Raw genomic sequence first — 10707 nt, 5'->3', positions numbered from 1 at the left:
GGTACCTGAAAAGTGGCTAGTGTGTCTGAGGAGCTCAATTTTTAGTTTTATTTAATCCCAATAAATTTAAATTTAAAAAGCCACATGTGGCTAAGCCTATCATATTGGACAGTATAAATTTAAAACTTGATTAAATGTCACTTGACCTCTTGAAATCTCATTTTCTTAAAGTGCTAAAGGTTTAAATTGTCAATGGTTTTCAACACTGGCTACATAACAAAACTGTTCAACCAGGTTTAAAAGTACTGATACTTGTGTCTCTTATTCCAATATGATTTATTGTGCAGTAGGGCATTAAGACATTTTAAGTGAAAGAAAGAAAGAAAGTGAAGTCGCTCAGTCGTGTCCGACTCTTTGCGACCCCGTGGACTGTAGCCCGCCAGGCTCCTCTGTCCATGGGATTCTCCAGGCAAGAATACTGGAGTGGGTTGCCATTTCCTTCTCCAGGGGATCTTCCCAACCCAGGGATCGAACCCTGGTCTCCCGCACCCAAATAATTCTAAAGCACAGTCAAGGTTAGGAACCACTGCTGACCTACATGATCTTTAAGTTGTGTTCTAGTTTTACATTTAGCTGCAAATTATACCAAAGTTAAAGTTTCTTAATTAAGTACTTTAAGACAATATGAGCTTTGATTTTATTTATTTTTTTTTTATTTTCTTTTTAAAAAAATATGGAACGCTTCACGAATTTGCGTGTCATCCTTGCGCAGGGGCCATGCTAATCTTCTCTGTATCGTTCCAATTTTAGTATATGTGCTGCCGAAGCGAGCACTGAGCTTTGATTTTAATTGACAGCTACATTGCAGGATAATTCTTTTCTTTAATTTGTACTTTATATTGGACAATGGTTGGTCGCCAACACCGTGTTAGTTTCAGGCGTACAGCAAAATGATTCAGTTATACATATACACGTATATGTACTTGTACTTTTTCATTTCTCTTCCCTTTAGGCTGTTACAAAATATCAAGCAGAACTCCCTGTGCTATACAGTAGGTCCTCGGTGGTTATCCATTTTAAATAGCAGTGTGTACATGTCAATCCCAAACCCCCAATCTATCTCTCTCCTCCCCTCCCCTGCCCCCTAGTAACCAAAAGTGCATTCTCTAAGTCTGTGAGTCTGCTTCTCTCTTTTAAATAAGCTCATTTGCATCATATTTCGTAGATTCCATATGCAAATGATATCACATGATATTTGTCTTTGACTTACTTCAGTTAGTATGATATACTAAAGTTAGAAGTTTATAAGGCAAATAGAATACTTGTCACTTAAGCTTGATGCATTAGAATATTATATATGGATATATGCTTTTTACAAAGGCTGTCTGTCTTAAAATTCATCAGAAGCTTAATTGTTTGAAAACATCAAGCCAGGTTGATTTGATATGCTCTTCTTTGGAGTTTTTCCTAACTGATACAAATGATAGGTTCAAGATATAGACAAGGAGGAGGCTTATGTGTATATACTTGTTTGGGGATCTGATTGCAGCCTTGTGTCAAGGTTTGGCCATCTGCCCATAAACCTGTATGGGGTGACCTCACTGTGTAATCCAAGTTGCAAGTTCATGGAGATCTCAGTGGGAGGTCTTTAGGCAAATCACTTGGAGCACTACATAACAACTGCTGAGTTTGTATCTTCCCTGGGATTAGGAAAACAAAGTTTTTGGCCAAGCCATTCTCTCTCTAAAGTTACCACAGAAATGGTTCCAGGAAGTGTCAGGACTGTTGTTGTCAGGACTTTTAAAGCTTCAAATAAATGTGCATTGCTTCTAGCTAGTATATGCCTCAAACAGTGAGTATAATATGTACAAGTATTCACTTTACAAAAACTTTTCCGTTTTAAAACAAAACTCAACTAATTGATATTGCATTTATGTGGGAGAACGTTCTTGCCTGGAAAATTCCCTGGGCAGAGGAGCTACAGTCCATGGGGCTGCAAAATATTAGAGAGCAATAAGAAGACAGAGGGGAGAAGGATCACTTTACTGGTTTGCTTTTATTTACCATCATTTTCCCCTGGAGAAGGAAATGGCAACCCACTCCAGTATTCTTGCCTGGAGAATTCCATGGACAGAGGAGCTTGGCGGGCTACAAGCCATAGGGTTGCAAAGAGTCGGACACAACTGAGCGACTGAGCATGCATCATTGTTTTAAAATAAGAGAACAGAAAATGGACCAATGGAAGAGAACAGAGCCTAGCACCAGACTCCGTACATCTCTATCATCTGACGTAACAGACATGATATTGCAGATCAGTGAGAGACAGGATTGCTTGGTAAATCTTACCAGAAGAATGCTTAACCTATACATAAAAAATTAAGTAAAATTAGATCCCTACCTCAAACCAATAAATACGTCAATTCCAAGAAGATTAAAGAACCAAATGTGGAAAAGTAAAACTTTACAATTTAAAAAAAATTGTAGGATATAAATTATCCTCCATCGCTTGAGTCAAAAGATAAAACAAAAATGCCAGTGAAATCACTGAAGCTTGCCTGCACAAAATTTAAAACTTATATTTTAAGAGAGTAAAACCAAAATTAAAAAAAAAATCAGACTGGAAAACATATTTCAACATACAGTGATAAACTTGGAGACTCTTTCAAAGCAAAGAGACCTAAAGAAAAATGAGCAAACAAGCTATCATTCACAGAAAAGGGCATCATAGTTGCAAATAAACATGTGAAAAGACGCTCAGCCCCTCCAACAATCAGGAAAATTTATTTTGAAAGTAATATACTATTTCACACCCATCAAATTAGCAAAACATATAAACATTGAAAATATCAAGAGAACAATTGGAACTGTGAAACCCTGCTTATGGCAATGAAATTGGCATAACTTCTTTGGAAAGTAATTTGGCAATATTTACAACAGTTTAAGATTTGCATACCCTTTAGTTCAGCAATATGGTTTGCAGCATGTATTCTACAGAAAGTTTTGCTCAAATATTCATTGAGTATTCCTTATAAAAGCAACATTTAACCAAAAATGCTATTAATTGGAAAAATACTAAGCCATTTGTAATATAGTTCTACATTGTAGTCAGTTAAAACTGTGGATATCGGACTTCTCTGGTGGTCCGGTGATTGGGAGTCTGCCTGCCAATGCAGGGACATAGGTTTGATCCCTGGTCCAGGAAGATCCCATTAAGATCCCTTAGTCACTAAGGGACAACCAAGCCCATGTGCCACAATTACTGAACCTGCTCTCTGGAGTCTGTGTGCCACAACTACTGAAATCTGTGCACTCTAGAACCCATGCTCCACAACAGGAGAAGCCACGGCAATGAGAAGCCCATGAAATGCAACTAGAGGGGAGCCACTGCTCACCGCAACTAGAGAAAGTCTACACACAGCAATGAAGACCCAGAGCAGCCAAAAAAAAAAAAAGGCTTAAAACTGTAGATATCAATATGAATATGTCTCAAATAATGTTGGGTAAAAACTAGTTACAGAAGGATATCCAATATGCTATTGCAAAATTCAGGCTTAAATTGAAGAAAGTAGGGAAAACCACTAGACCACTCAGGTATGATTTAAATCAAATCCCTTATGATTATACAGTGGAGGTGATGAATAGATTCAAAGGATTAGATCTGGTAGACAGAGTGCCTGAAAAACTATGGACAGAAGTTCATAACATTGTACAGGAGGCAGTGACCAAAACCATCCCAAAGAAAAACAAGAAGGCAAAGTCATTGTCTGATGAGGCCTTACAAAGAGCTGAGAAAGAAAAATAAATGACCCAATCAAAAAATGGGCCAAAGAACTAAATAGGCATTTCTCCAAGAAGACCTAGAGATGGCTAACAAACACATGAAAAGATGCTCAACATCACTAATTATCAGAGAAATGCAAGCCAAAACCACAATGATGTACCATCTCACGCTAGTCAGAATGGCTGCTATCAAAAAGTCTACAAACAATAAATGCTGAAGAGGGTGCGGAGAAAAGGGAACCCTCTTACACTGTTGGTGGGAATGCAAACTAGTACAGCCACTATGGAGAATGGTGTGGAGATTTCTTAAAAAACTGGAAACAGAACTGCCATACGACCCAGCAAACCTACTGCTGGGCATACACACCGAGGAAACCAGAATTGAAAGAGACATGTGTATCCCAATGTTCATCACAGCACCGTTTACAATTGCCAGGACATGGAAGCAACCTGGATGTCCATCAGCAGACAAATGGATAAGAAAGCTGTGGTACACATACACAATGCAATATTACTCAGCCATTAAAAATAATACATTTGAATCAGTTCTAATGAGATGGATGAAACTGGAGCCTAACATACAGAGTGAAGTAAGTCAGAAAGAAAAACACCAATACAGTATACTAACGCATATATATGGAATTTAGAATGATGGTAATGATGACCCTATATGCAAGACAGCAGAAGAGACACAGGTGTAAAGAACAGTCTTTAGGACTCTGTGGGAGAAGGCGAGGGTGGGATGATTTGAGAGAATAGCACTGAAACATGTATATTATCATATGTGACATAGATCACCAGTCCAGGTTCGATGCATGAGACAGGGTGCTCAGGGCTGGTGCACTGGGATGACCCTGAGGGATGGGATGGGGAGGGAGGTGGGGGGGGGTGGTTCAGGATGGGAAACACATGTACACCCATGGCTGATTCATGTAAATGTATGGCAAAAACCACTACAATATTGTAAAGTAATTAGCCTCCAATTAAAATAAATTAATTTAAAAAAGAAAAACAACAACAACAAAAAACAAATAGCTGAGAAAAGAAGAAAAGTGAAAGGCAAAGGAGAAAGGGAAAGATATATCCATATGAATGCAGAGTTTCAAAGAATAACAAGGAGAGATAAGAAAGCCTTCCTAAGTGAGCAATGCAAAGAAATAGAGGAAAACAATAGAATGGGAAAGACTAGAGATCTCTTCAAGAAAATTACAGATAACAAGAGGGTATTTCATGCAAAGATGGGCACAATAAAGGACAGAAACAGCAAGGACCTAACAGAATAGACTAAGAAGAGGTGGCAAGAATACACAGAACTGTACAAAAAATGTCTTAATGACCCAGATAACCTTGATGGTGTGGTCATTCATCTAGAGTCAGACATCCTGTGTGAAGTCTGTGGGCATTAGGAAGCATTACTATCAACAAAGCTAATGGAGGTGATGGAATTCCAGATGAGCTATTTTAAATCCTAAAAGATGATGTTGTTAAAAGTGCTGCACTCAATATGCCAGCAAATTTGGAAAACTCATCAATGCCCACAGGACTGGAAAAAGTCATTCCAATCCCAAAGAAGGGCAATTTCAAAGAATGTTCAAACTGCTATACAATTGTGCTCATTTCACATGCTATCAAGGTAATGCTCAAAATCCTTCAAATTAGGCTTCAATGGTAAATAAACCAAGAACTTTCAGATGTACAAGCTGGATTTAGAAAAGGCAGAGGAACCAGAGATCAAATTGCCAACATCCACTGGATCCACTAGAAAAAGCAAGGAGAGTTCCAGAAAAACATCTACTTCTGCTTCATTGACTATGCTAAAGCCTTTGACTATATGGAGCACAACTACCTGTGGAAAATTCTTAAAGAGATGGGAAAACCAGACCACCTTATCTGTCTCTTGAGAAATCTGTATGGAGGTCAAGAAGCAACAGTTAGAACTGGATATGGACTGCTTCAAAATTGGGAAAGGAGTACATCAAGGCTGTATATTGTCACCCTGCTTTTTAAACTTCTATGCAGAATACATCATGCAAAATGCTGGGCTGAAGGAATTGCAAGCTGGAATCAAGATGACCAGGAGAAATATCAACAATCTCAAATGTGGAGATGATACCTCTGTAATGAAAGAAAGCAAAGAGGAATTAAAGAGCCTTTTGATGAGGGTGAAAGAGGAGGGTGAAAAAGCTAGCTTAAAACTCAGCATTCAAAAACTAAGATCATGGCATCCGGTCCCATCACTTCAAGGCAAATAGATGGGGAAAAAGTGGAAACAGTGACAGATTTTATTTTCTTGGGCTCCAAAATCACTGTGAATGGTGACAACAGCCATGAAATTAAAAGACGCTTGCTCCTTGGAAGAAAAGTTATTACAAACCTAGACAGTGTATTAAAAAGCAGAGACATCACTTTGCTGACAAAGGTCCATCTAGTCAAAGCTAAGATTTTTCCAGTAGACATGTATGAATAAGACAGCCGGACCAAAGAATTGATGTTTGTGACCTGCACTGCTGGAGAAGACTCTTGAGAGTCCCTTGGACAGCCTACGAGATCAAACCAGCTAATCCTAAGGAAATCAACCCTGAATATTCATTGGAAGGACTGATTCTGAAGCTCCAATACTTCCACCACCTGATGTGAAGAGCTAACTGATTGGAAAAGACCCTGATACTGGAAAAGACTGAGGACAGGAGGAGAAGGGGGTGACAGAGGATGAAATGGTTGGATGACATCACCAACTCAATGGACATGAGTTTGAACAAACTTCAGGAGATGGTGAAGGACAAGGAAGCCTGGTGTCCTGTAGTCCATGGGTCACAGAGTCAGACGTGACTTAGCAACTGAACAACAATTTTATGTAAGGCTTAAAATAAGCAAAATAATACTATTTATTGTTTTCAAGGGCTTATATATTTAGTTATAAATTTTTTTTGTTTTACATACTTCAGGGAATAAAATGAGATTCAGGAGGAAAAAAATCACAAAGTCTAATAAAATATTTAAAATGTTTTATTCATCAAGCAGAAGTTAAGTCAAAATGTTTCACCAAGAAATAAAGAACAGTTGATTATCTTCCAGAGAATACTGACTGACAAGATTTTAGTGATTAAAGGAAAAAATTACAAGTTAAACTCTATGATATCAATACTATAACTAATGTTTATTAAGTTTATGTGTGCAGTAGGTGTGGATCTTGGCCCCAAACTCAGATGAATAGGAAATAATTCTTAATTTTATAAAGATCAACATCTTTTCTATTTCAGACAATTATTTGGGGCTTGTCATGTATAGGAAAGAGGATGACATTTAGTTTTGGATCAACTCTATCCTGGAGAGTCTTACCTTTTCTAAGGGAGCTTACATTGTATAAAGTGACGGGGATTTGAATATGCAGATCCGAAGTATTCCACTTTGGCATAGGGATTATTTTGAGGTACAGATAATTAAGAAATGACAGACACAGGATAAGCTCTACCTTCTCCCTTTCTGTCTAAAATTATGGCATAGATTTCCCTTCATGAAGTTGTTCTCCTTTCTCTCTTCTGTACCAGGAAGAAGAAATCCCTCATCACTGGAGACAGCATCGACTTGAATCTGCATATACAAACTTTACTGAAATAACCTTCATCTTCAGTTAGTTCCCCTATATAGAATGCCCAAATTTACAGCCCATAGAAGTTCAAACCCCTCAACTTTGTCTTGTCACATCTCTGTAATTTATTGTTCTTGGACATCATGGTATGTAAGCTCTCATATCCAACAAATTTACTGGGTGTTTTCACTTCCTCTTTATAAAGCTCTCCCATGCTGCATCAGTTCAGTTCAGTTCTTTGCGACCCCATGAATCGCAGCACACCAGGCCTCCCTGTCCATCACCAACTCCCGGAGCTTACTCAAACTCATGTCCACCGAGTCGGTGATGCCATCCAGCCATCTCATCCTCTGTTGTCCCCTTCTCCTCCTGCCCCTAATCCCTCCCAGCATCAGGGTCTTTTCCAATGAGTCAACTCTTCGCATGAGGTGGCCAAAGTATTGGAGTTTCAGCTTCAGCATCAGTCCTTCCAATAAACACCCAGGACTGATCTCCTTTAGGATGGACTGGTTGGATCTCCTTGCAGTCCAAGGGACTCTCAAGAGTCTTCTCCAACACCACAGTTCAAAAACATCAATTTTTTGGTGCTCAGCTTTCTTCACAGTCCCACTCTCACATCCATACATGACCACTGAAAAAACCATAGCCTTGACTAGATGGACCTTTGTTGGCAAAGGAATGTCTATGCTGCATACATATATTAATTAATATCAAACAAAATTTTTATGCTTTTTCTCCTGCTAATCCATCTTTTGTCAACTTTATTTGCAGGGCCCCAAGTACTAAACATAAGAGGGTAGAGGAAAAAGTTTTTTCCCTTTCTCTACAAATGGAAAAGGACAGGAAAAAAAAGAGTAGCTGCTTAGGCTAATATGGCAAGAGCTAAATAGTTATCTGATCAGTAATACTAAAGAACTCATTTAAGAAAAAGTACATATATTGTGAGACAGCTAAAAATATATTTATTTCAACTCTACATCTTATCAGAAACTTTGCTCCTATTAGGTAATAGGTAATCAGTGCTAACTGTTAAATTTGAACTAAGTAACAAAGGTTTTGGAAAACAGATTTGCTATAGACTGCAACTCATGTCCTTCCCTCATCCCACCAGTTTCATATATTAAATTCTAACACTCAATATGATGATATTTGGAGGTGGTATCTTTGGGAGGTGATTAAGTCATAAGGGTGGAACCTTCCTGAACAGGATTAGTGCCCTTATAAAAGGTCCCAGAGATTTCCCTTCCCCATCTGCCATGTGAGGTTACAGTAAGAAGACAGCCATCTATAAATTAGGAAATAGGCTCATCAGATACCAAATCTGCCAGTGTCTTGATCCTGGACTTCCCAGACTCCAGACCTGTGAGAAGTAAATGTCTGTTGTTTTTAAGCTGCTCAGTCTACAATGTTTTGTTAGAGCAGCCCAAGCAGACTAAAATATAGATGCATTGCAGTATCTTCAGATTCAGCTAAGGCTGTTAGAATTGTGAAGTCCTCATTCAAGCAGCTAAGGGCTGGATGTGGTTGCTGTGGGTAGACCTCACAAAGATAACTGAGGCCCCAGATCCTAGAAAGTTTTACTGGCTCATCATCCTCTGTGTTGCCTGGTCTCAGCTTGGCTTCTCCACGGGAAGTAGACTTCTGGTTCTCTCTTCTGATTCTCTCTGTTCCCTCTTCTCTAGCCTAACCAAAAAGCCAGAACCAGTTTCATCCTATGAAGTTTAGAATATTCAGGAAGCTTATGGTACCCCATATTCTCTCTACCCACTTCTTGATAGCTACAACTCTTTTACAAGGAACACATCCTTTAAATTCAAAACTGGAGATGTCTGTAAAGATCTGGCTAAAACTTCTTACTCAGTGGCTGAAATTTCTTACTCAGCCAATGATTCTCAAAGTATGGTCTCCTGATCAGCAGTACCAGCATCGCTTGGGTACGTGTTAGTAATGCAGACTTTTGCAACTCCACCTCCTAGAACTCCTGAATTAGAAACTCTGGAGGCGAGGCCCAGCATGCTAAAATTTTAGCACATCTGAACAATCAAACGAATGACTAAGAACAGAGCTTCCCACACCTTCTGACTCCAACTTAATTGGTGGTGAAGCTGACAGACGAAACAGAAGAGCCTTGGAGCCTGGAGGAGGAGGTGTAAAAGGCACAGAACTTGAGACCCACGGTGTTCAGGGGGGACCGCAGGAAGCTTAAAGGTGCATCCTGTCCTTCTTGGCTGCCCCAGGGAACAATGTAGGAGTCAGCCCTGCTACTTGGCAGTATGCTAAATACTTGTTGACTATGGACTAAGAGCTGATGACCTACTGTGTGCTGGTTCGAGAGAAAACAATGGATAAGTTTGACCCCTGCTCACTCAGAGCTTACAGTCTAGTGGAAAAGCAAATAAGTAAACAGTTACTCATGTTGTAATTTCTATGAAAGTGTGTTAAGTGCAATGGAAGCTGATGAAGTACTCTTACCGAGGACATGGGGTGTGAGGAAAGTTCTTGAGACCTAAAGCATGAATAGGAGTATGTCAGGGAAAAGGAATGGGGCTTAGGTTTTAACATTCATTGAGTTTTCCTTTTCATAAAGGAGCTGTGTTTCTAGGTAACTTTTGATCTCTATTGTTCCACTCAGAACTTTAAAAAAAAGCCCAAGATGTTTCCTAACTTGTCAAGAAGCGAAATATAATGTCCATAACAAAATATATCCACTTCTGACTTATTCAGGACTTTTGAGGCCGTCAGTTTGGCTAGATAACCTTTCATCAGGAAAATCACACTACAAATCTAGATATGAAATTGTATAGGAAATATCATTCACCAAAGTTACAAAATGTGATAAAATATTAAAGAATCTCTTTGCATGGAAATTACAAATCACTGTTGCTTGTTTGATCAGTGTTTCAAGAAATACATGATTGTATTTTTAGTTTGTTAAAGGGGATTTTTGTTGAGTGACTTTTTGACATTTACTGAGTGTCTACTACACGCTAAATGATGAAAGGAGTTGGTAGTTAAATGAAAAACAGTATTATCAGTAGGGATGAGGCCCAGTGTGTAGCTTAGACACTTAAGCTTCCTTTTAGTTCTCTTCCTATGGCTCTTTTCATGGTAATTTCTTCCAAAGAGAGATTTTTCCCTCAGTGGACATCCTCAGTCAACAGAACACCTTGCTCTGAATCTGTGGGTCTTGTATCTCTGAGATGCAACACCCATTTCTAAAGGCCTCTGCTGTACACTGTTGATGATCTCCAAATGAAACATTTATAACTACTTTCTTTGTATCCATCTTTTATATTTCCATTACTATATTGTATTAAGTATTTATTTTTAAATACTTAAAAAATACTTAAAAAAAGTATTTTTGTAGAATCACTTTGAAAGTTATAGATACAAATGCA

General features: G+C 38.6%; 1 non-coding gene across 1 annotated transcript; it reads right to left on the bottom strand.

The window, feature by feature from the left end:
* Positions 1-667: 667 nt before the first annotated feature.
* LOC122684007 lies at positions 668-774 on the bottom strand. The gene has a single exon (XR_006337904.1). It is a non-coding gene; the product is annotated as a U6 spliceosomal RNA (small nuclear RNA).
* Between the last annotated feature and the right edge of the window lie 9933 nt (positions 775-10707).

The sequence above is a fragment of the Cervus elaphus genome, chromosome 25 (genome assembly GCF_910594005.1).
Source record: "Cervus elaphus chromosome 25, mCerEla1.1, whole genome shotgun sequence".
NCBI classification, from domain to species: Eukaryota; Metazoa; Chordata; class Mammalia; order Artiodactyla; family Cervidae; genus Cervus; species Cervus elaphus.
The sequence above is the reverse complement of the archived record's forward strand: the minus strand, read 5'-3'. Positions and strand labels throughout refer to the sequence as shown.